The sequence below is a fragment of the Dendrobates tinctorius genome, unplaced genomic scaffold (assembly GCF_039654945.1).
Source record: "Dendrobates tinctorius isolate UK_male_01 unplaced genomic scaffold, ASM3965494v1 ptg000332l, whole genome shotgun sequence".
Taxonomy (NCBI): Eukaryota; Metazoa; Chordata; class Amphibia; order Anura; family Dendrobatidae; genus Dendrobates; species Dendrobates tinctorius.
In genome coordinates, this window is record NW_027361998.1 from 6,061,003 (window position 1) to 6,085,000 (window position 23,998).

The window sequence follows — 23,998 nt, forward strand, 5'->3', positions numbered from 1 at the left end:
TCCCTGCTTTATATAGCACCACAACCAGTCCTTAGTCCTTAATGCACAGGGCACATATCAGGGTTGTATATTACTGACAATAACCTTATAGTTCACCAACTTTCATGAAGCTTTGCAGGTGATAGGAAACTACTGGAACTTAATGAAAACATGATAACACATTTCATCTCAGCATCATAGGATCCTCGTCCTCTGCAGTCGTGGTTGTCAGTGGTGGAAATTCAAAAGGAACTGACAGTCTCTTATTACTCAGAAGTCATACAGCATTGTTACCTTCTGGGACTTCTGGATAGCGGCTTTTTCTTCTAGTCACTTTTGACAATCTCTTGAATTAAAAAATATGAAAAGTCTTTAATATAATTGATGTAATTACACTTATCACTATTAATTAAATCAAGAAATAATAATTACTAAAGAAATATTGAATTATATGTTGTGTGGATCATATTTCATTATGTTTCTTAATATTCTCATATTTAATCCTATTTGAATCATTTCACAAAAAGCAAATTTTCTGCACAAGTGACATTGATGTCACCGCTATTCCTGCTCATGTTTAGCACAAGTGGGACTGCCACGGTGCCTTATGGGATTTGGTGACAGCGGCCAACTGGTGATTATACAGTTGTGGCCAAAAGTATTGACACCCCTGCAATTCTGTCAGATAATACTCAGTTTCTTCCTGAAAATGATTGCAAACACAAATTCTTTGGTATTATTATCTTCATTTAATTTGTCTTAAATGAAAAAAACACAAAAATAATTGTTCTAAAGCCAAATTGGATATAATTCCACACCAAACATAAAACAGAGGGTGGACAAAAGTATTGGCACTGTTCGAAAAATCATGTGATGCTTCTCTAATTTGTGTAATTAACATCACCTGTAACTTACCTGTGGCACCTAACAGGTGTTGGCAATAACTAAATCCCACTTGCAGCCAGTTGACATGGATTAAAGTTGACTCAACCTCTGTCCTGTGTCCTTGTGTGTACCACATTGAGCATGGAGAAAAGAAAGAAGACCAAAGAACTGTCTGAGGACTTGAGAAACCAAATTGTGAGGAAGCATGAGCAATCTCAAGGCTACAAGTCCATCTCCAAAGACCTCAATGTTCCTGTGTCTACCGTGCGCAGTGTCATCAAGAAGTTTAAAGACCATGTCACTGTGGCTAACCTCCCTAAATGTGGACAAAAAAGAAAAATTGACAAGAGATTTCAACGCAAGATTGTGCAGATGTTGGATAAAGAACCTCGACTAACATCCAAACAAGTTCAAGCTGCCCTGCAGTCCGAGGGTACAACAGTGTCAACCCGTACTATCCGTCGGCGTCTGAAAGAAAAGGGACTGTATAGTAGGAGACCCAGGAAGACCCCACTTCTTACCCCGAGACATAAAAAAGCCAGGCTGGAGTTTGCCAAAACTTACCTGAAAAAGCCTAAAACGTTTTGGAAGAATGTTCTCTGGTCAGATGAGACAAAAGTAGAGCTTTTTGGGCAAAGGCATTAACATAGAGTTTACAGGAGAAAAAAGAGACATTCAAAGAAAAGAACACTGTCCCTACAGTCAAACATGACGGAGGTTCCCTGATGTTTTTGGGTTGCTTTGCTGCCTCTGGCACTGGATTGCTTGACCGTGTGGATGGCATTATGAAGTCAGAAGACTAACAACAAATTTTGCAGCATAATGTAGGGCCCAGTGTGAGAAAGCTGGGTCTCCCTCAGAGGTCATGGGTCTTCCAGCAAGACAATGTCCCAAAATACACTTCAAAAAGCACTAGAAAATGGTTTGAGAGAAAGCACTGGAGACTTCTAAGGTGGTCAGCAATGAGTCCAGACCTGAATACCATAGAACACCTGTGGAGAGATCTAAAAATGGCAGTTTGGAGAAGGCACCCTTCAAATATCAGGAGCCTGGAGCAGTTTGCCAAAGAAGAATGGTCTAAAATTCCAGCAGAGCATTGTAAGAAACTCATTGATGGTTACTGGAAGTGGTTGGTCGCAGTTATTTTGGCTAAAGGTTGTGCAACCAAGTATTAGGCTGAGGGTGCCAATACTTTTGTCTGGCCCATTTTTGGAGTTTTGCGTGAAATGATCAATGTTTTGCTTTTTGCTTCATTCTCTTTTGTGTTTTTTCATTTAAGGCAAATTAAATGAAGATAATAATACCAATGAATTTGTGTTTGCAATCATTTTCAGGAAGAAACTGAGTATTATCTGACAGAATTGCAAGGGTGTCAATACTTTTGGCCACAACTGTATATGCAGATACCATGACAAATATAAGTTCAAACCACATATTCCACTTACAAAAGTTTGAATACATGTACCGTATTTTATGGATTATAAAATGCACTTTTTAGCCAAAATTTGGGGAGGCAATGGGGGTGCATCTTATAATGCGGATTAACCTTACCGGCCATGATGGAGCAGGGTCCCAGGGTCGCTGCTGGAGGAGGAAAGAGTGTGGTGTGTGGTTGCAGGCCTCTGGCTTGGATGAGAGGATGTATCAATGGACGACACTGCTGGTGAAAATGATTGTAGTGCTCTGTGGTGCGGGAGGCTCTGCCCGCATTTTGTGAAAGCCCAGATCTCCCACACATATCCATTACTGCGCTGCAGTGGCCTCCGGAAAAAAGGCCACCTGGGGCAGAGCATGCTCAGATTGAGATCTTGGCAACCATTTTCATGGAGGCCACCGCACCGCAGTAATATGTGGGTGGGTCCGGGCTTTCACAAAATGTTGGCGAAGCCCCCTCACACCACAGAGAACTACAGCCATTTTTATCCACAGCGGCGCACATCAGAACACCCCCTCATTCCAGTCTGTGGCCTGCAGCAATGCTCCACTCTTGCCTCCTCCAGCAGCGACCCTGGGACCCTGCTCCACCACAGCCGGTAAGGTATATCCGCATTATAAGGTGCGTCCCCATTTTGCCCCCAAATTTGGGGAAAAAAGTCCATCTTATATTCCAAAAAATACGGTATATTATCATCTGAGGAAAAATCAAAATCCACCCATGCTGGGATATAATTATTTATGTGCGATTTTTGACTGTCCTTTACCAAATTTGTATAATATCATGAAATAAAATTTGGATGTCCAAATCCTCCGATATTTTTACTTCTCATCAATGTATTTTTAGGAATTGTGGTTTTTCTTTGATTTCATACATAATTGTTTAATAAATTCTGAAGCTTATTAACGTATTTAGGGGGAATAATTATCAGAATAGCTCTAAATACATACAGGATTTTAGACAAAACAAATATTTTAAAAGCCATGATTTCCCCTACCATGTATTTATGTCTTTTTGTATGGTTTGAGTAAGATCATTTATACTAATTTCAATTGTGGTTTGAGAATTTTTAGATTTAATAATTTAGGTTAATATCGAGTAGCTAATAAAATTCTCCTCCTATTCAAAGGTAGTTAAGTTATTATTAGTATGAGATTTAAACTCTTCTGTATAGAAAGGTAAAATCATTGATTAATTTTCATTAATTTGATATTATGAAACTTTTCAATGTTTTTAATAACTTTTTGATTGAATTCTCAGAGTCACTTAAAGAAAGTATTATATTGTCCACAAACAGACTGATTTTAAAAAAATCCTCTTTTAAGTAAGTATCCCGTCAACTTTACCGTTAAATCTAATTAGTTCTGCCATTGGTTCCATAATCAGGACAAACAACAATGGGGATAGTGGACACCCCTGGTGAGTTCCAACAGCAATAGGGAAGGAATTTGACAGATTTTCTAAAATCTTAGCTGTAGATTGAGGGTATAGTACCACTTTGTTGTTAATATTCTGCTCAGTAAATCCAAATTTGCTTAACGTTTCTCTTAAAAATTCCCAGCTTATTCTATGGAATGCCTTCTCCTCATCCAATGACAACATAACAGAAGGAATTTCTGACTTACCTAAATATTCTATTAAATGAATTGCTCTTCTTGTTCAGTTGTTTGGTGGCCTTGTATAAAACCTACTTGGCCATTATGAATAACGAAAGTTAGAATGTTTTTTAGCCTATCGGTCAGTATATTTCAATACATTTTTATATATGAATCTATCAGAGAGATCGGCCTATAACTAGTTACTAAACTCTGATCTTTATTATGTTATGGTATCATAGTAATTGTCACTTGAAGCATTTTGAGTATGACATAGTTGAATACCTTAGCTAGGTGATGAGACAACAATTTACTGACATTTTTATAAAAAATATTTGAAAAGTCATCGAGCTCAGAAGTTTTCAAGTTTTCCTAATTTAAAGATTTTTTATAGTATTTAGAATTTCAGCTTCAGAGAAGGGTATATTTAGCACATCTAGTTGTTTTTTAATTGTTGCTTTTCAAAATAATTTTCAACATTATTATTATTATTATTATTATTATTCTGCATTTATATAGCGCCATTTATTCCATGGCACTTTACATGTGAAAAGGGGAAATATAGACAGGTACAATAAACATGTGTAAGACAAGGGGCACACAAGTACATAAGGATAGGGGACCCTGCCCGCTAGGGCTCACATTCTACAGGGATGGGTGAGGATACAGTAGGAGAGGGTAGAGCAGGTCGTGCGGTGGTTCAGTAGACCGAGGATCATTGCAGGCTGTAGGCTTGTCGGAACAGGTGGGTCTTCAGGTTCTTCTTGAAGGTTTCCGTTGATGGTGAGAGTCTGATGTGTTGTGGCAGAGAGTTCCAGAGTACGGGGGAAGCACGGGAGAAGACTTGTATGCGGTTGTGGGAAGAAGAGAAAAGGGGGGAGTAGAGAAGGAGATCTTGAGATGATCGAAGGTTGCGTGCGGGTAGGTACCTAGAGACCATGTCACAGATGTATGTAGGAGACAGGTTGTGGATGGCTTTGTATGTCATGGTTAGGGTTTTGAATTGGAGCCTCTGGGCAATAGGAAGCCAGTAAAGAGCCTGGCATAGGGGGGAGGCTGGGGAATAGCAGGGAGAAAGGTGGATTAGTCGGGCAGCAGAGTGTAGGATGGACTGGAGCGGAGCCAGAGTGCTAGAGGGGAGGCCAGAGAGTAGGAGGTTGCAGTAGTCAAGGCGGGAGATGATAAGAGCATGCACTAGTGTTTTTGTGGTTTCGTGGTTGAGGAATGAGCGGATTCGGGAAATATTTTTGAGTTTGAGGTGGCAGGAGGAGGTGAGGGCTTGGATATGTGGTTTGCAAGAGAGCGCAGAGTCAAGAATCACCCCAAGGCACCGAGCGTGCGGGACTGGGGTGTTATAATATATTTGTTACAATAGTTGTAACATTCAGTTGAGGAGTAAGAGGATGTTCTGCTAAGTTATATAGATTACGATAATGACTAGCGAATAGTTCCACAATTTCTTTCAGGTGAAATCTTTATGAGCCATCTGATTTTTTTATTTTGTTAATCCTGTTTTTGATTCTTGTTTCATCCTTTAAGATATAAATTTAGATTGTTTATTAATGGTTGTATAGTAATTTAAATTTAAGAATTTCAAGATAAATATTTTGCGATAACATCAAAAGGCTTTAATGTAATTTTTCTTTCTATTTACTTATGGCTTGTAAAATTTTAATTGTTCTTTTATTTTGTTTTTTAATTCTAGCTGAAATTTGCCTCTCCAAACAGCTTTATTAACATTGCAAATTATAAAAGAATTGACATCTTCAGTAGTATTCTCTAAAAAATAGTTCTTAATAGTAATAGTTAAATAGTTGTTAAATAGTTCTTCTTCAAACCATTCTTAAATTTAGGGGACTGTAAAACTGAGAAGTTGCATTTCTTAGATTAGTTTTGCTTATCTTCAAATATAAGGTTAACTATACCTACAACTGGTGAATGATCTGAAAAAGTCTTATCACCAATTATTATTTTTTAAAATTTCAAGTCGGTAGAAAAGTCTGTTAGGAAAAGATCATTACTCAAAACTGTCTTTTAAATGGGTGAATAAAATGTATATTTCATAGACAAAGTGTTTATACACCTCAATACGTCTAACATTTGATGTTGGGTAAGCCAATTCTTAAGGGTGAGATAATGTTTTCTTGATGGTGCAGTGGAATCCACATTATCTTCAGGGATTATATAAACCCTTTTCAACATTGGGGGTACATTTATGCCGATGTCGGACTCCATCCCTTTGATGTGGGCTCCGGCGGTGAGCCAACATCTTTCCTGGGAGATGTCAGCTGTTTTGAACAGGTGACATGTGCCCACAGTAGCAATGGGTGTAATCGCGATCCAGCGTCTGCTATTAACTTGTTAAATGCTGCTGTCAAACGCTGACAGTGGCAGTTAACAAGCACTTCTGGCAATCGCGCAGGAAAAATGCCCACCTGTAATGTTAAGTAGATATGATTTTGCAGAACATTCTAGAATCTCTCATTATTACTCTACTGATGAGAAAATTAGCCTGTCATAGCTGCAGCATCCCCCCTCCTTTGCAGCTGTGTGTGTCCTCTCTGCCTACCACGCTGTGTCTGCATTGGTAATAGGACACCGGCCATTTCCTGTGTAGCTAAGGAATTTTGATTAGCTAAGTGAAAGAATGTCTTTGTTTGAACCATGCGGGGCAAGCATATGAATGAGAGAAATTAAAATAATCCTAGCGCAGGCTCCGGTCGTGACAGAAAAATGAAACAGACATTTCTGTGATCTGCTCAGACCCGGCTTCACTACAGTGGCTCTTGCGAAGTTCTAACACCCCCAGAAACAGAAATATGGATTACTCCCAAATGTGTAATGGAGCTACTGCATGTTTGGTTTTTAATTATTGTATTCGATAAACTGGGAAAAATGATACCATCTACGTGTTTATACGAGCTTTCCTCATCGAGATATAGTTAGTATAAGTTTTTAGTTAGATTGCAACTTAGAGAAAAGGGGGGCTGAACCTCTCCAGCCACCCCTTCTGTGATGTCACACAGAAGAGGCCATAAAGCATGCCAGTGAACAAACCAGGCAGTTAAGCTGGAGTTTTCATGCTGAAAGGACCCACTAGATGTCGGGAGATGTCTGGCTGGCTGCCTGTCCATCCCCCGGCCACATGGCTTGCCTAAAAGACAATTGAGCAACTTTAAGTTTTAATTTCTGCTTTTCACCCCTGTTATTTTATATTTGCTATGTACATATCTAATGTCTCAATTTTGTAACGACTTTTTATCTGTGTAATCACTGCCTGCCTTTGGGGAATAAATCATAAAATTATCAGTCTGTCTTCATGCTCAAAGAAACTAACACGTGCCTTTAGATAATTATGCTACTGAATTGGGTTGGCTTCGAACCCCTCTATTAAGTCTATAACTTAAGCAGAGAAACCAGGAGCTGGTGGCGGCGTGGTATGTTTGGTTGGTTAGGTTAGCTGGCAGTACACAAGGGTCTTATATGCTGATTGGGTGGCTGAGGCCAGAGCATTGATAATTCCCTTACTGCAGCGGTCTAATCGCCTGTGCACAACAAGCAGCCCGTCCGGCGACTAATTATCCTAGGTGTAGTTCCCTGACTGACCTGAGGATAAAGGGGGCACCAGAGAGCTGCGAGTTCCAAAGTGGAACTGAGAAAGTGGGATATACATAAATCCCCGCAGTTCTTGGCAGGTTGTTAGCAGTGGTGGGGCATCCAAAATAACCCCCCTGCGATAAATTGTTAGGGCAAAACTAGCTTGCTGTATTTTTGTCACATGGTGCCAGTGGTGGGATAACTTACATAAGCCCCCACTGTGCCTGTGATAGCCGTGTGCCGGCAGTGCGTCGCATTCCCCATCTGTGACATACTGGTGTCAGCGGTGGGATCGTGACACCACCGATGACTCGTGTCACATGATCGCAGGTTACTGATGTGTTGGCATGTCAGTGCTGGCTTACCTTGAGCACCACCCAGTGGGGTGCACACAAGCCATGTGAGTAAATCTGCGTTATAGAGACGATCTGACTCATTTTACTATCTTCTCAATGTAGCAAAAGCCGATCAGATGGTGGCAGCTTCTAGTCTCCCATGGAAGCTATGGAAACATGCCAAAAGTAAAAAGAAAATGTTTTTAAAAATATAAAAAAATAAAAAATATAAAAGCTCAAATCACCCCCCTTTCGCCCTATTCAAAATAAAACAATTAAAAATCATACACATATGTGGAATCAACACATTCTGAATCGCCCAATCTATCAATAAAAAAGGATTAACCTGATCGCTTAATGACGTAGCCAGAAAAAAAGTCAAAACTCCAAAATTACTTTTTTTTGGTAGCCGTGACATTTCATTAAAATGCGATAATGGGCGATCAAAAGATCGCATCTGGAACAAAATGGTATCATTAAAAATGTCAGCCTGGCATGCAAAAAATAAGCCCTTACCCAACCCAAGGTCATGAAAAATGGAGATGCTGCGGGTATCGGAAAATGGCACAATTTTTTTTTTACAAAGTTTGGAATTTTTTTTCACCAATTAAATTAAAAACAACCTAGACATATTTCATAGAATCATAGAATCGTAGAGTTGGAAGGGACCTCCTGGGCCATCTGGTCCAACCCCCTGCTCAAAGCAGGATTCGCTAAATCATCCCAGTCAGATGTCTGTCCAGCCTCTGTTTGAAGACTTCCATTGAAGGAGAACTCACCACTTCTCATGGCAGCCTGTTCCACTCATTGATCACTCTAACTGTCAAAAAGTTTTTTCTAATTTCTAATCTGTGTCTCCTCCCATTCAGTTTCATCCCATTGCTTCTAGTCTTTCCTTGTGCAAATGAGAATAAAGTTGATCCTTCTACAATGTGACAGCCCTTTAGATATTTGTAGACAGCTATTAAGTCTCCTCTCAGTCTTCTCTTTTGCAAACTAAACATTCCCAAATCCTGCAACCTTTCCTCATAAGACAGGGTTTGCAGACCGGTCACCATTCTGGTCGCTCTTTTCTGAACTTGCTCCAGTTTGTTGATGTCTTTCTTAAAATGTGGTGCCCAAAACTGGACACAATATTCCAGATGAGGTCTGACCAAAGAGGAGTAGAGGGAAATAATGACTTCACGTGATCTAGACTGTATGCTTCTGTTAATACATCCTAGAATTGCATTTGCCTTTTTTGCTGCTGCATCACACTGTTGACTCATATTCAGTCTGTTATCTATTAGTATACCCAAGTCTTTTTCACATGTGCTGTCACTTAGCCCTATTCCTCCCATTCTATATATGCTTTTTTCATTTTTATTGCCCAGATGTAGTACTTTGCATTTCTCCCTGTTAAAAACCATTCTGTTAGTTGCTGCCCACTTCTCCAGTTTATTTAAATCTTTTTGAATCCTCTCTCTCTCTTCTCTAGTATTAGCTATCCCTCCTAGCTTTGTGTCATCAGCAAATTTAATCAGTTTACCCTCAATTCCTTCATCTAAATCGTTGATAAAGATGTTGAACAATACAGGGCCCAGGACAGAGCCCTGTGGTACCCCACTTGAGACATTCTTCCAACTGGATGTGCAGCCATTTACAACCACTCTTTGTGTCCGATCACTAAGCCAGTTATGAATCCACCTAACAGTTGCCTTGTCCATTCCATACTTAGTCATTTTTTCAATAAGGATTGTATGAGAGACTTTGTCAAATGCTTTGCTGAAGTCAAGATATACTATATCTACTGCATTTCCTTGATCCACCCAATCAGTGATACCATCATAGAAGGAAATTAAGTTAGTCTGACATGACTTATTAGTTACAAACCCATGCTGACTCTGTTTAATCACTTCATTCTTATCCAGGTACTGACATACATGTTGTTTAATAATTTGTTCAAAGATCTTTCCTGGTATAGAAGTCAGACTCACCGGCCTATAGTTGCCTGGGTCCACCTTCTTCCCCTTTTTGAAGATAGGAACAACATTTGCTGTTCTCCAGTCTTCTGGCACTTCTCCTGTTCTCCAAGAATTTTCAAAGATTATGGAGAGGGGTTCGAAAATTTCTTCTGCTATCTCCTTCAGTACTCTGGGGTGTAATTCATCTGGACCTGGAGACTTGAATTCATTTAGGTTAGCTAAGTGTTTCCTCACTATCTTTCTGTTTATAGATATCCTGGATTCTTCTATTCCCTTAATAGGACAGTGAATAACAGTTGATGTTACATTTCCTTTCTGAGAGAAAACAGATGCAAAATAGGAATTTAAAAGTTCAGCCTTCTCAACATCCTGTCTTACCATTTCATCATTTTCATCCTGTAAAAATCCTATAGCATCTTTGACTTTTCTTTTACTTTTGACATATCCCCAAAATCCTTTATTATTGCTTTTGACATCTCTTGATGTATGTGAACTCATAATGACCTGGAGAATCATAATGGCAGGGCAGTTTTAGCATTTAGTGAACCTAATAAAAAAAGTCAAACAAAAAACAAGAAAGGGATTGCATTTTTTGCAATTTCACCACATTTGGAATTTTTTTCCCATTTTCTACTACACAACATGGTAAAAACAGTGGTGTCTTTCAAAAGTACAACTCGTCCTGCAAAAAACAATCCCTCACAAAGCCATATTGATGTAAAAATGAAAAAGTTATGGCTCTGGGAAGAAGGGGAGCAAAACATGAAAATACAAAACCACAAAAAAGCTCAGGGGGTTAAGGGGCTAAAGTCTTTAATTCAGAAATTTTGTAACACACAGGGGATAGTGACAAACAAGTAAGGGATGGGATAAAACATCTTAGCTTATGCTGCTAAACTCCACACCGCAGATAACAACAGCAACTGAACTCCCAACACCAGACGTGGGTGACACCAGAGAGCTGCTCCTGCTAGCCTGGTCACCAGAAAGGAGCTGTATCACCAACAGTCAGCTGATGCATCAGGTAACCATTTAAAGGATGGCAGGAGCGGTCATCACCCACATCAGCTGACCCAGCAGTACTGCGGTAACACGAGATCGCCAGTGGGGAAAAACTGACATTAACCCCCATTGGTCCAAAAGACAAAAGTTTTAAACTGAGTGGAACCTGAGCTGTCACAAATCCAATAATAGATCGTGACAAAAGTAGTACAACTATCAAAAGAGTCTACTATAAGTAGGTCTACTACTCGACCTCCTCCCACTATGAGTAAAAGGAAGGATTTACAATCTTGAAGAGATAAATAGGTGATATCACAATCTGATATGGAAGATGACGCAGAATTCACTCCTTTTCCAAGTCCAGAAAATCCGTGTCCTAGGATTGAAACAATAGATACACTAACATTGACACACTACAAGCTACACCAAAAAAACACCTCAATAGAATACATAGGTGCTCACGTCCGGCCATACGCCCACGGTATAAACTGGGCCCGGTGACGTGAATGACACGGCATATATATTTTTAAGGAAAGAGGCAATTACTATTCCCCCCTCTGCTGAAATATCAACCACCCATCTAAAGTTGATTATTACTGCTATTTACTACAGCTAAAGTGACAAAATGATCAGCCCTAGTTGCCTTGGTAACAAAGAACAGTGAAAGGGATAAGGAATACATTGATTATTGTATTGCCATTCATAATAGTTTTTATGTTTTGCAGAATTGATGTATTGTTGAGACACTCCTGTCCACAGCTTTCATACTGAGTATACTGCCATACTGGTTATACTGGTTAGACTGCTATTTCAGCTGCATTTCCTGAATTCGAAGTGTTTAACATTCACGCTAAACTACCTGTATTCAGTCCGGAGGGTATAATATTATATTATATAGAGTGTAATAAGTTGTTTTATAAAACACACACATACACAGTAACCCTTCAGGTGTATTTATAATTACAGCAATCCAAAAGTTTATGAAATTTTTGCTAAAAGTACAGTGGTTGAAAATTAAGTTATTAACATGGGTCATAGCGAGTCTAAGACTAATTATTTTTCTGCTCAAGAGGTGGTGGCAAAAAGAGAAGGCAAGCCGTATGTTAAAAATGTGAAGCTCCTCCTGAAACTTACGGGGTCTACAACCCGAGGAGGGAGACTTGATGAGATAAAATGGAAAAGCATGTTGATTAGTAAGAAAGGACTTTTACGGAATAATAATATTTTGAGAGATGATGAAGCATGGTATAGGATGGCAAGGGAAATTAAGAGACAGATGTGGGTTGAAGAATGTGATTCTGCCACTGGTGAATATATGTACATTATAGGCCACCTCTTGATAAAATGACTCCGATTTTGGCAGCTGCACCTGCACCACACAAACCACCTCCATATTCCCCAGAGGGGTGGACATGTGCAGTCTGCCAAAATCAGAACCCAGATTGGAGGGACACATGTGCCATTTGTGGGGCACCGCGCCCACGCAAATCTACTTCCTTGCACCCAGTCCTTAATGCAGATGGCACACCCCATGTCCCAGAGGCTGTCTGGAGGCAGGCCACACTCAAAGTCACACCCACAGTTACACCCACACCTACACCAGCAGCCATTTCATGTAAGGGCATACGTCATCCAGCGGCCATTTTAGCTCCGGTAATATCTGGCATATATATAAATGGTGAGCACAGTGAAACTGAGGGAGAGGATAAGGAAGAAAAAGTAGAAACCTGTTTCCCCACAACCACATCTTTACCACAGGATGCAGACCCAAGGAGCGGTATAGCAGCGTCAGGCAATTTAGGAAGGATGTCTTTGCCTTTCTACGAAGATAACAGTTCTCCAGGCAGGTCTGAATATATAGATGGTTTCTACCCACGCCAAACTACGCATATAGCTCCCACCAATGACATTTTAATTCCTTCCAGACGTAGCACTCGATATGTGAGCTGGAAACCACAGGAAGCTGCCACTCTAGTTAACAGCCTACCTGACCCAGAAGGACATCCTATGCCTTTCAATAGGAAAATGAGTCAGATGCACAAAACCCATGCAGCCTCATGGACAGATTTGATTAGGTTGGCTGAGATCAAAGCAGGTGATTCATTTTGGCCTGTAATGGAGCCAGCCTTGAGACCCATAAATGGAATGCCTGAGTATTATCAGTCCTTACCCTCTGGGGAGGACTTCCTAGAAAAGCTCCAGCTCTGGGCCAAGGACCGTCTAATAGATCAAGCCACTTCCTTGCAAGATACAAAGCAAAAGAAAGGCGAATCCGTGGAAAAATATTACCACAGGTTAAACCAAATGTTTACTGTTTTAGGATTTGATCTCCTGGACAAAGCCCACCACCAAATTTGGGTACAGGCCTTTGTGCAGGGTCTCAGAGAACCAATACGCAAACAACTGCAGACCACTAAGCCAGAATACCGCAGGCTAGAATCAGAAGTGCTACATACAGTAGCAAAAGAGTTAGAGTTGAATCAGCCAGCTAAACCCCATACTACCCTTTTGTTGTATCAGGACCCGTCCCAGGGCAACCTCAGACCACAGAGACCTAGGGGTGCCTGCTTCAACTGTGGGAAAGTAGGACACCTAAAAAGGAACTGCAGATCAGCTCCACTCAGGAGAGGGCCAGAACAGCGACCACAGCCCACCCAGGGACCACCTGGACCCCGTCCACAATAGGACATTGGCAAGCTGGATCCACCACACACCCCATTACTCATGCACTCCACAAAACAACCAAGTGGACCAACGCCTACTAACCAGTTAGAGGTTGAGGGCAGACCCCTCAATTTCCTGGTGGAAACCGATGCAGCCAGAAGTGTAATTAGGAACATTGACTTACCAGACCCGGACTGTCTCACGGATGAAGTAGTGCCTTGTGTGGGGGTGGATGGAAATACTCGGTACACACCAATGACCAGACCCCTCCATGTAAGCCTCCAGCCAACACAAAACATGTTGTCCCAATTAGTAGTCTCATCCACCTGCCCCATCAATCTGCTAGGGTCAGATCTGCTGTCAAAATTTCAAGCTAATATTCTGTTTCACGAAGACGGGACAGTGAGTCTTAGAACTCCATTTACTCATGATCAGGCTTCAGAGGTATACACACTTTTCTCTCTGCAGCTCGGTGAGCAGGGCACGCCCATGGATCAGGTGGAACCTGAATTCATGGCACTGATCCCAGATTCACTGTGGGCACGAGGCCAAGAAGACATTGGCAGACTCAAGGTTCCGCCCGTAAAGATAGAATTGAAACCAGGAGCGCTGTTGCCCAGGAAACCACAGTATCCGCTCTCCATCTCACAATCTGCTGCTATTACACAGCAACTGAAAATCTACATAGAAAATGGAGCCATCACACCCACCAAGTCACCCTGCAATACTCCTCTGTTTCCAGTAAAGAAGAAAACACCTAAGGGACAACCTACTAAGTTCCGCATGGTACATGATTTGCGTGCTGTCAATGAAGCCACAGTACTGGACACACCAATTGTGCCTAACCCACGCACACTGCTTTCATCAATCCCACCCACCAAGTGGTTCACGGTGATTGACCTAGCAAATGCCTTTTTCAGTGTGCCCTTACATCCTGATTGCCAGTATCTGTTTGCTTTCACACATGAGGGTCGGCAATATGCCTGGACTGTGATGCCTCAAGGGGCACAAAATAGCCCCTCTATGTTCACCCAAGCCATGATGACTGTCTTGGACCCCTGGAAGATGACACATCCCACTGTCGTTCTCCTACAATATGTGGATGACCTCCTCCTCTGTGCCGACACTCTGACAGAAGCTCAGACAGAGTCCATCTCCTTACTACAGTTCCTGGTGCATAATGGATGGAAGGCATCGAAGGACAAACTGCAGTTCTGCAAGGAGAAAGTTGTATTTTTGGGACACTGCATTTCCCACCAAACCAAACACCTGACTGAGGACAGGAAAACAGCTGTACAGAATATACCCCTGCCAACCAAGCCCCCACAGCTGCAGACCTTCCTTGGCCTTGTCTCCTACTGCCGTCCCTGGATCCTTGATGCCTCTCTGCACATGCAACCTCTGTATGACTGCCTCAAGGTAGATCCCTTCAGCATGACTATCTGCCTGCTTGAAAAAACACTGCAAGCACTAAGGGAGGAGGTTGTGGAAGAGGTGGAGGATGAGGAGTCACAAATGCCATCTGCTTCTGGACAGTCTGCGCAATGTGGGTCCTCACAAAGGCCTAGGCAGGGGACACTTTGTGAGGAGGATGAGGAGGAGTCAGTGGAGGAGGAAGACATCTGTCCAGAGGAGGGAGGTACACATTGCTCTAGTAGTCAGTATGTAGAGCGAGGGTGGGGTGATGCAGAGCAGGCAGAGATCACGCCTCAAGCAGGGGACATCATTTCTTGGCCTGTTGGCAGATTGCAGCACATGGTTGATTTCATGCTGCAGTGCCTGAGAAACGACCACCACATCGCCCACATTCTCAACACGGCTGATTATTGGGTGTACACCCTCCTAGATCCTCGCTAACGGGACAACTTACAAAGCCTCATAACACCGTTGAAACGGGAGCATAAAATGCGGGAGTACCAAGACACACTGGTGCATTTCATCATGTTCTCCATTCCACCCGAGAGCAGTGCTGCTAGTGCTTTACAAACCTGAACTGTAATCCCTTGGCTCCAACACCGCCAGTTGCTGCTCAGAAGTGCCGTCTCTACAGTCAACACATGCTCCAATGTTATTGGGGTTCAGTAACGTCAGCTGATCCCCTGCTGTGTGTCCGGCAATTTCTCCTGCTCCGACCACACTCACACTACTACAGATATTAAACTTGCTCCAATTAGGCCTCTGGCTACACTATGTTTCTCCTGTAATCCCTGGGCTCCAACACCGCCAGTTGCTGCTCAGAAGTGCTGTCTGCACCGTCAACACATGCTCCAGTGTTTTTGGGGTTCAATAACGTCAGCTGATCCCCTGCTGTGTGTCCGGCAATTTCGCCTGCTCTGTCCACATTCATACTACTACAGATATTAAACTTTCTCCAATTAGGCCTCTGGCTACACTCTGTTTCTACTGTAATCCCTGGGCTCCAACACCGCCAGTTGCTGCTCAGAAGTGTCTTTGGCACGGGTACTCCCTCCTGCCCAGCCTGGTTCCAGCACGCCAGCTGTTTCCGGGTGGTGTCAACGTCACTTTGCCTCCAATACGTTGTCCTGTCATGTTGCGGTTGGGTTAGCCGACTCTATGGTGCCTGCAGTTTAGGTGCTTCCTATGTGGGCTGTGGGATCTGGCAATGAAGGCTGGTTCCGTAGTGCTAATAGGACAAGCTCCCCCTGTAGGACTGTGGGTTTCGGTAACTCCGGCCGGCTCGCAGCCTTGCAACTTTTTTTTTCATGTGTACCTTCTGCTGCCTATCTGAGTTCCAGTACCATTAGCTGGTTCTTTGGGAGTTAATCTTGAATATGTCCCCCTGGGTTCCAGTAACGTCAGCTGGTTCCAGGCAGAGCCTTTGGCTTAGGTGCCTCCTTCTCGGTATCCGAGTTCCACCAACGTCTGCTGGTCCTTGGTAGTGCTTTCTGGCACAGGTACCTCCTGCTTAGTAACCGGGTTCCAGCACCATCAGCTAGTCCTCGGTAGTTCCATTGGCTCTTGTACCTTCGGCTACCCATCCAGGTTCCAGTACCGTCAGCTGGTTCTCAGCAGTTCCTCAGCCTTCTTGTACCTTCTGCTACATTTCCAAGTTCAAGCTTTTTGAAATGGTTTTTGGTAATCACTCTGGATCTCCCTGACGACGACCCTAAAGACAACGACCCTGAAGACCACCCCAAAGAAGACGACGACCCCGAAAACGACGACCCTGGAGACGATGACCCTGAAGACCACCCCAAAGAATTTAAAAAATTTTAAAAAAAAATTAATTCCTGTTATTCCATTTGATTGGGCTAAACCTCTATGCCTTTAATGTCTCCTCCACCTCCCCCAATACATTCTACATTATTCTTAGTTGTTTTCCTTCATGTAGAATTAACCTACATGGAAATTAAGGGTTTATTTTCATTCCTATATTTGTGTCCCATTGACATGCATTGGTTTCCAGTATCGGAATCGGCGATATCCGATATTTTTGGGGTATCAGTCCGATCCAATCTGATCCGATATTTTCCGATATCGGAAGGTATCGCTCAACACTAGTTATCAACCAATCCCAGCTTTAGAGCGAAGGGACAAGTGAGGAGCCAGTCTATTATCCCACATGTCCCTGACCAAAGCCCCTTTAAAAGGCCAGAGAGCCTTTCCAGGCCTACCCATCCCTGCCACCCACTGCCGCAGGGAGGAATGCATAATTCTCTACCTTCCTATTGACAACCCCTCAGAGAATGACCAGGAGTTATATGTACTAGGCTCAAGTACAAAAGCTGGTAGAGTCGGGGAGGGTGACAAAATGGGTAAATTCCAATTGAGAAACCTTGAATCCAGACCACCAACTGAAGAGATAGATGAACCAGTACCAGGAGCTAAATTCCTATTAGATTTGACATATGAAGAAGAACTTGCCATAGAAACAGGGTTTTCTGACTTCAATATCTTACTCGAGTGGGTGAGATATACTGCCACTAATGCCAATCGCTCCTCATGTATAGCCTGCACCACCGCCAGACCCCATTTAGGCACAGTTCCCTTCCCAAATAACCCCTGGGTAGATGAGAAGGGATTCCTGTATACTCTATCTCTATACATGAATAATCAATCAGGTGATTCACAGAAATGCCAATCCATATCCCACTTATACCCACCTCACCAAAATATCGAACCAACTGGTCATGGGATCACCCCCTACCCAGGTAACTACATCTGCTTCCAATGAGATGCCCCTGGTAGACAGGTAAACAACCTACCATCTACTACTCTAATAATCATGTTATTCAGGTCCAGGAAGGTAGCCTATATAACGACTCCTTGTTAGTAGGCCAAATTTACCAATTGCCCGATGTATATTGGTTATGTGGGGACATGAAGGTCAGGCCAAGACTCACTGTTCCATGGAAAGGACAGTGTACCATGGTAAAAGCCCTTATGCCCTTCCATATATTTGATCTACCCGGCTGGGATCAAGTACTCCAAGAAAAGCATCTGCCAAAAAGGGTAAAAAGGGAACTCCAAGGTTCCTTTGACCCCCATATTTACATAGACTCTATTGGGGTTCCACAGGGGGTACCTAATGAATTCAAAGCCAGAAATGAGATAGCAGCTGGTTTTGAATCAATTATACCCATGATTGGGGTAAACAAGAATGTAAAATGGATAAATTACTTATACTATAATCAGCAGAGGTTTGTTAATTTTACTAGAGAGGCTATACGGGGACTTATTGAACAGTTAGGCCCCACATCCATCATGGCCTTCCAGAACAGGATGGCCCTAGATATGATCCTAGTGGAAAAAGGCGGAGTCTGCAAGATGATAGGTACCAGCTGCTGCACTTATATACCCAATACTACTGTCCCCACTGGAAGCATATCCAGAGCACTTAAAGGCCTCACTGACCTATCTGAAGAGTTAGCTCAAAACTCTGGAGTAGATGATCAATGTGATACCTGGTTTGGGTGGTGGGATGGCTGGCAAAGAGCACTCACAAAGCTTGGAATAGCTATTTTATGTGTTTTAATTATTTTAGCCTTAATTCTATGCTGCTTAGCTCCATGTCTTAAGAAGATGATGGAAACCACAGTGATGACCATGCATGCCGATTTTGAAGATCCCCTGTATGAAAGATGTCCCTATGAAACCATGCGAGCACCACCTCCGGAATATGCCTGCCTGAAGCAAACCAAGGAGGGAGAGTCCAGGATCTGACTTCCTCCTGTGCAAAGTCCGTTAGGAGGGGGTCCATCGACTAGAGATGGGTCGTCTCGTATATACGGTGAAGATTAGTTAGTTAGGTTCCAGCATTGTTGAGATAGGTAGGCCGGGAGGACAGATCGATAGGTTCGATGAGATTAGGATTTTGATTTTGCATATTTCCAAAGCAGGGACTGTTAAGGGGAGAATATATGGCATATGACTATATACAAGAATCAAAAATTATACCACTATATGGACGCTTTGCTCAAATATTAGAATCATATAGCTTTAAGAATCATGTAGCTTTAAAATACTTCTGATTTTCTAAGAATTATTTCTGTGCTGTATAACCTACCTAGCTTCATCAAAACTGGGAGGTTTAGGGTGGACTAGGCTAGAAAACGATAATTATGTGCATAATGATTATAAAGTAGATATAGGACATATGAGATCATATGAGATCAATACTAATTTGCTATTTGGGGTAAACAGTAATTTGGAAAAGAACCCATGATGTAATACAATGAGACAGCTCGATTTCTGTTATAAAAACTGTACATCTCTGATTAAAGGTAGGGAAGAATCATTTGACATGATACACCTTGTCTTGTGTATTCTTTTCTCCATGCACGTACCATCTCTGCCAGAGATCCAATTCGGCCACAGGCAATTAAGACGGGCCACACCCTAGTGTGACAGAATCCATAGAAATCAACAACCATCATACATATCCATAGTCCCATGCCCATATACTCATCATACATATCTCATAGTCCCATGCCCATACATATACTCATCAAACATGTCCTCCATCCCATAGTACTGTGCCCATGTGCCAATCATGCATATCCTCCATCCCATAGTCCCATGCCCATATACCTATCATACATATCATCCATCCCATAGCCCAGTGTCCATATACCATCCAGTGCCCATATACCCATCACACATCCTCCATTCCATTGTTCTGTGCCCATATACCCATTATGACAACATCTTCGCCATGGCAACCATTCTGACATCATCATCGCCATGGCAACCTACTATGTCATCATCGTCACTATGGCAACCGTTATGACCTAACCGTCACCATTGCATCCTATTATGACGTCATCATCTCCATGGCAACAATTAAGACATCATCTTCGCCATTGCAACCTATTATGACATCATAATGCGGGGTGGGGCTTGATACACACATATACACACATACACTTTTTCCCCATTATGTACATAGGGGCAAAATTGTTTGGTGAATTGGAACGTGCGGGGTTAAAATTTCACCTCACAACATAGCCTATGACGCTCTCGGGGTCAAGACGTGTGACTGTGCAAAATTTTGTGGCTGTAGCTGCGACGGTGCGGATGCCAATCCCGGACATACACACATATACACACATACATACATACACACATTCAGCTTTATATATTAGATTAGTATGAGATGTAGATTGTAAGAAGTGAACTCGACTGAAACATCAAAAAAATTGTCTCAGTTTTCCGCTCAATCTCACCTCCTGTATTACTCTACTGCGCCCGAGAGGTATTTACAATCACATCCTCTGATCTTCGGCTTGACTAACAGTCCTGATGAAGTTGCTGATCTTCTTCTTTAGATATCCCTATTAGTCATTTTTTCCATGCTTTAGAGCCTCTCACAGTTTCTCAGCAGGTTTTCTATGTATTCGAAGTTCAGCAGCTTTTGGAGTTTGGGACCGATGAGAAGTCCCTATGGTCCAGCTGATGACTAGAAAGTTAAATGCTCAGCTTCCAGCCTCACACTCCTCTCTCACTGTGCCATACCGAGGTTTCAAAGATGTCCTCTGCTACTTATTTCCAATGAGATCCTGGGTGCTGCCTCAGAATTTAATAATAATCTTTATATAGCGCTAGCATATTCCGCAGCGCTTTACAGTTTGCACATATTTTCAGCACTGTCCCTGTCCCTATCAGTAAGTCTTTGGAGTGTGGGAGGAAACCGGAGTGCCCGGAGGAAACCCACGCAAACACAGGGAGAACATACAAACTCCTTGCAGATGTTGTCCTTGGTGGGATTCGAACCCAGGACTCCAGTGCTGCAACGCTAACCACTGAGCAACCGTGCTGCCCAATTTCCTCTGGTAGTACAATAAGAGATGTCCTCAGGCTTTTGCAGAACCTCAATGTTTAATTGGTGATCACAGAATCTGCTGCTCTGGTTATCAGAACAACTCACTCTGGTAAACACTGAAGGGGATTCCTCAACTATCAGCTTCAGGTCTACGCTGACCTTTCTGGTCAGTAACTGTTGAGTGACAGCACATAGAGGAACAGTTGAGATCACTAAATGTTCACCAGGTTGTCCAGAGTCTTCATAAATTATTTTGGAGACTTGAAATCTTCTAAGAATAGCTTAAATCATACTTTTTCAAGAAGTATCCACAGGGCTCAGGTCTCCTGCATCTCACATCGCAGAGATCCGGGTCATGCCCATGCAGGTCACTTTTACCACTTAGTAAACACGGTAAATAAAAACAATTGAGAAACTGCATTTTTTTTGCAATTTCACCACAACTGAAATTCTATTTTTCTACCAAATTCGAGTACAATATATTGTAAATTCAATGGTGTCATTCAAAAGTACCTCTCATCCCATAAAAAACAAGCCTTCATGCATCTACATTGATGGAAAAATAAAAAGTTATGACTCTGGGAAGATGGGAAACAAAAAAGGAAAGCACAAAAATGCGAAATCGCAAGTTGGTGAAGGGGTTAAAAATATGTTTTAATTATTTTCCTTACGCAATATCTGCTTGTCCCGCTAGGGAACTAATAGACTGTAACAATTGTGTACTGCAGTGCATTATCTCCCCTTTCGGTGTTGAGCTGACAGATAGACAATTAGGTCCTTCCCCAACATAGTCAATTCCAATTCATTGCGCTGATTAGCCTGGGTCCATAGGGAGTCACCTCCTTGAGCTGGTTCTGGTTTCTGCACCTCTCTTTTGCAATATGACATCACTGATATTCTGCAGAACCTTGGACATCTGACTATGGAGTTTGGGTGTTCTATAGATCAGGTAGGAGGAATGTAGAAGTGGAAGAAAATCCAGGAAAATATAAACCCATGGAAGGTTTATACAGTAAATATCGTAATAAAAAGAACAAAACAAATAACCAGCAAAAAATGTAGTATTAAATGTGAAAGTGACAGATATGAATTTCATCGCTGAGTAATATGTCTCCAAATTGATGGATAAATTACTGCTCATCTTCATCTTTACTGTGTGATGGTACAATGACATGAAGAGGAGGACGGAGGAGGTGAAATAGAATAGAAGTGGGATGGAGATTCCTATCGTTAAAGGTATTACAGTATTAACAGAAATGCATCCCATGACTTGAGTTTTCATGGTTGTATTGTATATTTCACCATTGGAAATCTTAGACTGTGCTTTCCACAGGATTATCACGCAACTGACAACCGCGAGAAGTCCTGAGGCTACAATGAAATGACCAGTCCTGGGTAATATCACCCTCCTCAGATACAGGAACAGTCTGGTGCGGAGGTTGGAGATCTTCAGGCAGAAGACAATGAAGAGCAGAGATGTTAACCAGATATTGGAATAAAAAAAGAAATCATAAACCCACATTAAAATAACTAGAGACACATTGGAATGCTGGAAGAATATGACCACAAAGACGTATATAGTATTAACACAATCAGCACACAACCTTGAAACTCCAAGAGAAGTTATGATGTGGTCAACAGAAGTCACTGATCGTCCTTTCCACCAGTCATTGACATTGGTGACTATGATAAATAAATGTATTACTAATCCAAAAAAGAAAGCAATCAGTCTTGGGGCCAGAGTGCCCAGAGTTTGGAAATTAGTTTTGCTCTCTGAGGAGTCAGCCATCTCTCCTGTGCTATGAGGATACTGATAACACAGAGAGGATTTATCAAAGTTTTAATGACAAAGTTTTTCCACTTATTCAAATGAATGAATCCTTACTAAAATGAAAATGCAAAATCCATCACATAAACTCAGAGCCCGACCAAGTCTAAACAAGCATAGCAGATCACATAACATATAAAGCTCATTTTACATCTATCAAAATGGAAAAGTAGATGTCACCAAGATATATTCACCTGTTCTTTCACTTTGTAAGTACAGGACATTTTGTGACAGCCTGAATTATACTCCAGAGCTTCACTAAGGACCACTCTATCCAAGAGGCAAGATAAGCATCTTGACTCAATTGGCACTTTAAGGAGTCTGATAAAGTGTGGCAAAGTGCCTGACTGAAAAGCAGCACACTTGCCTTGGCATCTAAAAGTGTTTAATGGACATGAAGATCTGGCTGGATGGGAGGCATTATATTAGGAAGTAGCCGAGGATGGTTGGCATTACACCAGGAAGGGGCCCAGAATCGGGGCATTATACTAGGAATGGGTCTAAGATGGGGGAAATACTACTGGAAGAGGCCAGGAATGGGACATTAATACTGGAAGGGGACCAGGATGAGAGACTATATTCTTGGAATGAGCCCAGGATGGGGCATTATACCAAGCAGGGGCTTGCTAAATATACATATCTCTGGTATATTTACTTATTCAGGACTTGTTACCAGATGTGGTACTCTAAAATATGACAATGTTCTTATAAAAAAAAATGTAGTGGTTTATTTGGATTCTTCCATCAAAAAAAGATTATTACAGAAAAACATAATAAAAATAGGTGAAATGATTATAAAGAGATTGTCCATTTGTTCATAGCAAAGCTTGTATCCTTCTTTCCTGGAATTCTACAAGGAACTGTTAAGTCTGTCTCTGTCATAGGCTTCTCTTGAAGCAACACGTGGTGATTAAGTTACATACCAGCTGTTCATTCAATGTAGTGGCCGAACAGAGATGTCCTCTCGAGTGTCTGATGGTAATGTAGAAGAGAGCCACCCCTAGAGTAGGCCCCCACCTTATATATACGTCTCTCAGAGCACGTGGTCTCTATATATGGGGTTGACATTTACCATGAGCTAAACTTACAGAAATAACATATGTAGTGTCAGCGGAAGGCCATGTGCTCAGTACAGAACTGAGTGTAATAAGAAATATAAATACATATCCAATTATTAATATTTAACAGGGCTAGAATGGTGACATTATTTCTGGAAGGGTCCAGGATGAAGGTCATTATTATTAGATGGGGCTAGGATGGGGACATAATTTCTGGAATGGGCCCTAAATGGGGGCATTATTACTAGAGATGGGCAATTGTCAAAGAGTAAATTCGGCATGAATATAGCACATTCTGAATAATGTTTGATTTCCCAAGCATTTTTCCTCAAAGTCGGCAAAATTAGATAACAGATCAGTAAATTATCGTGATT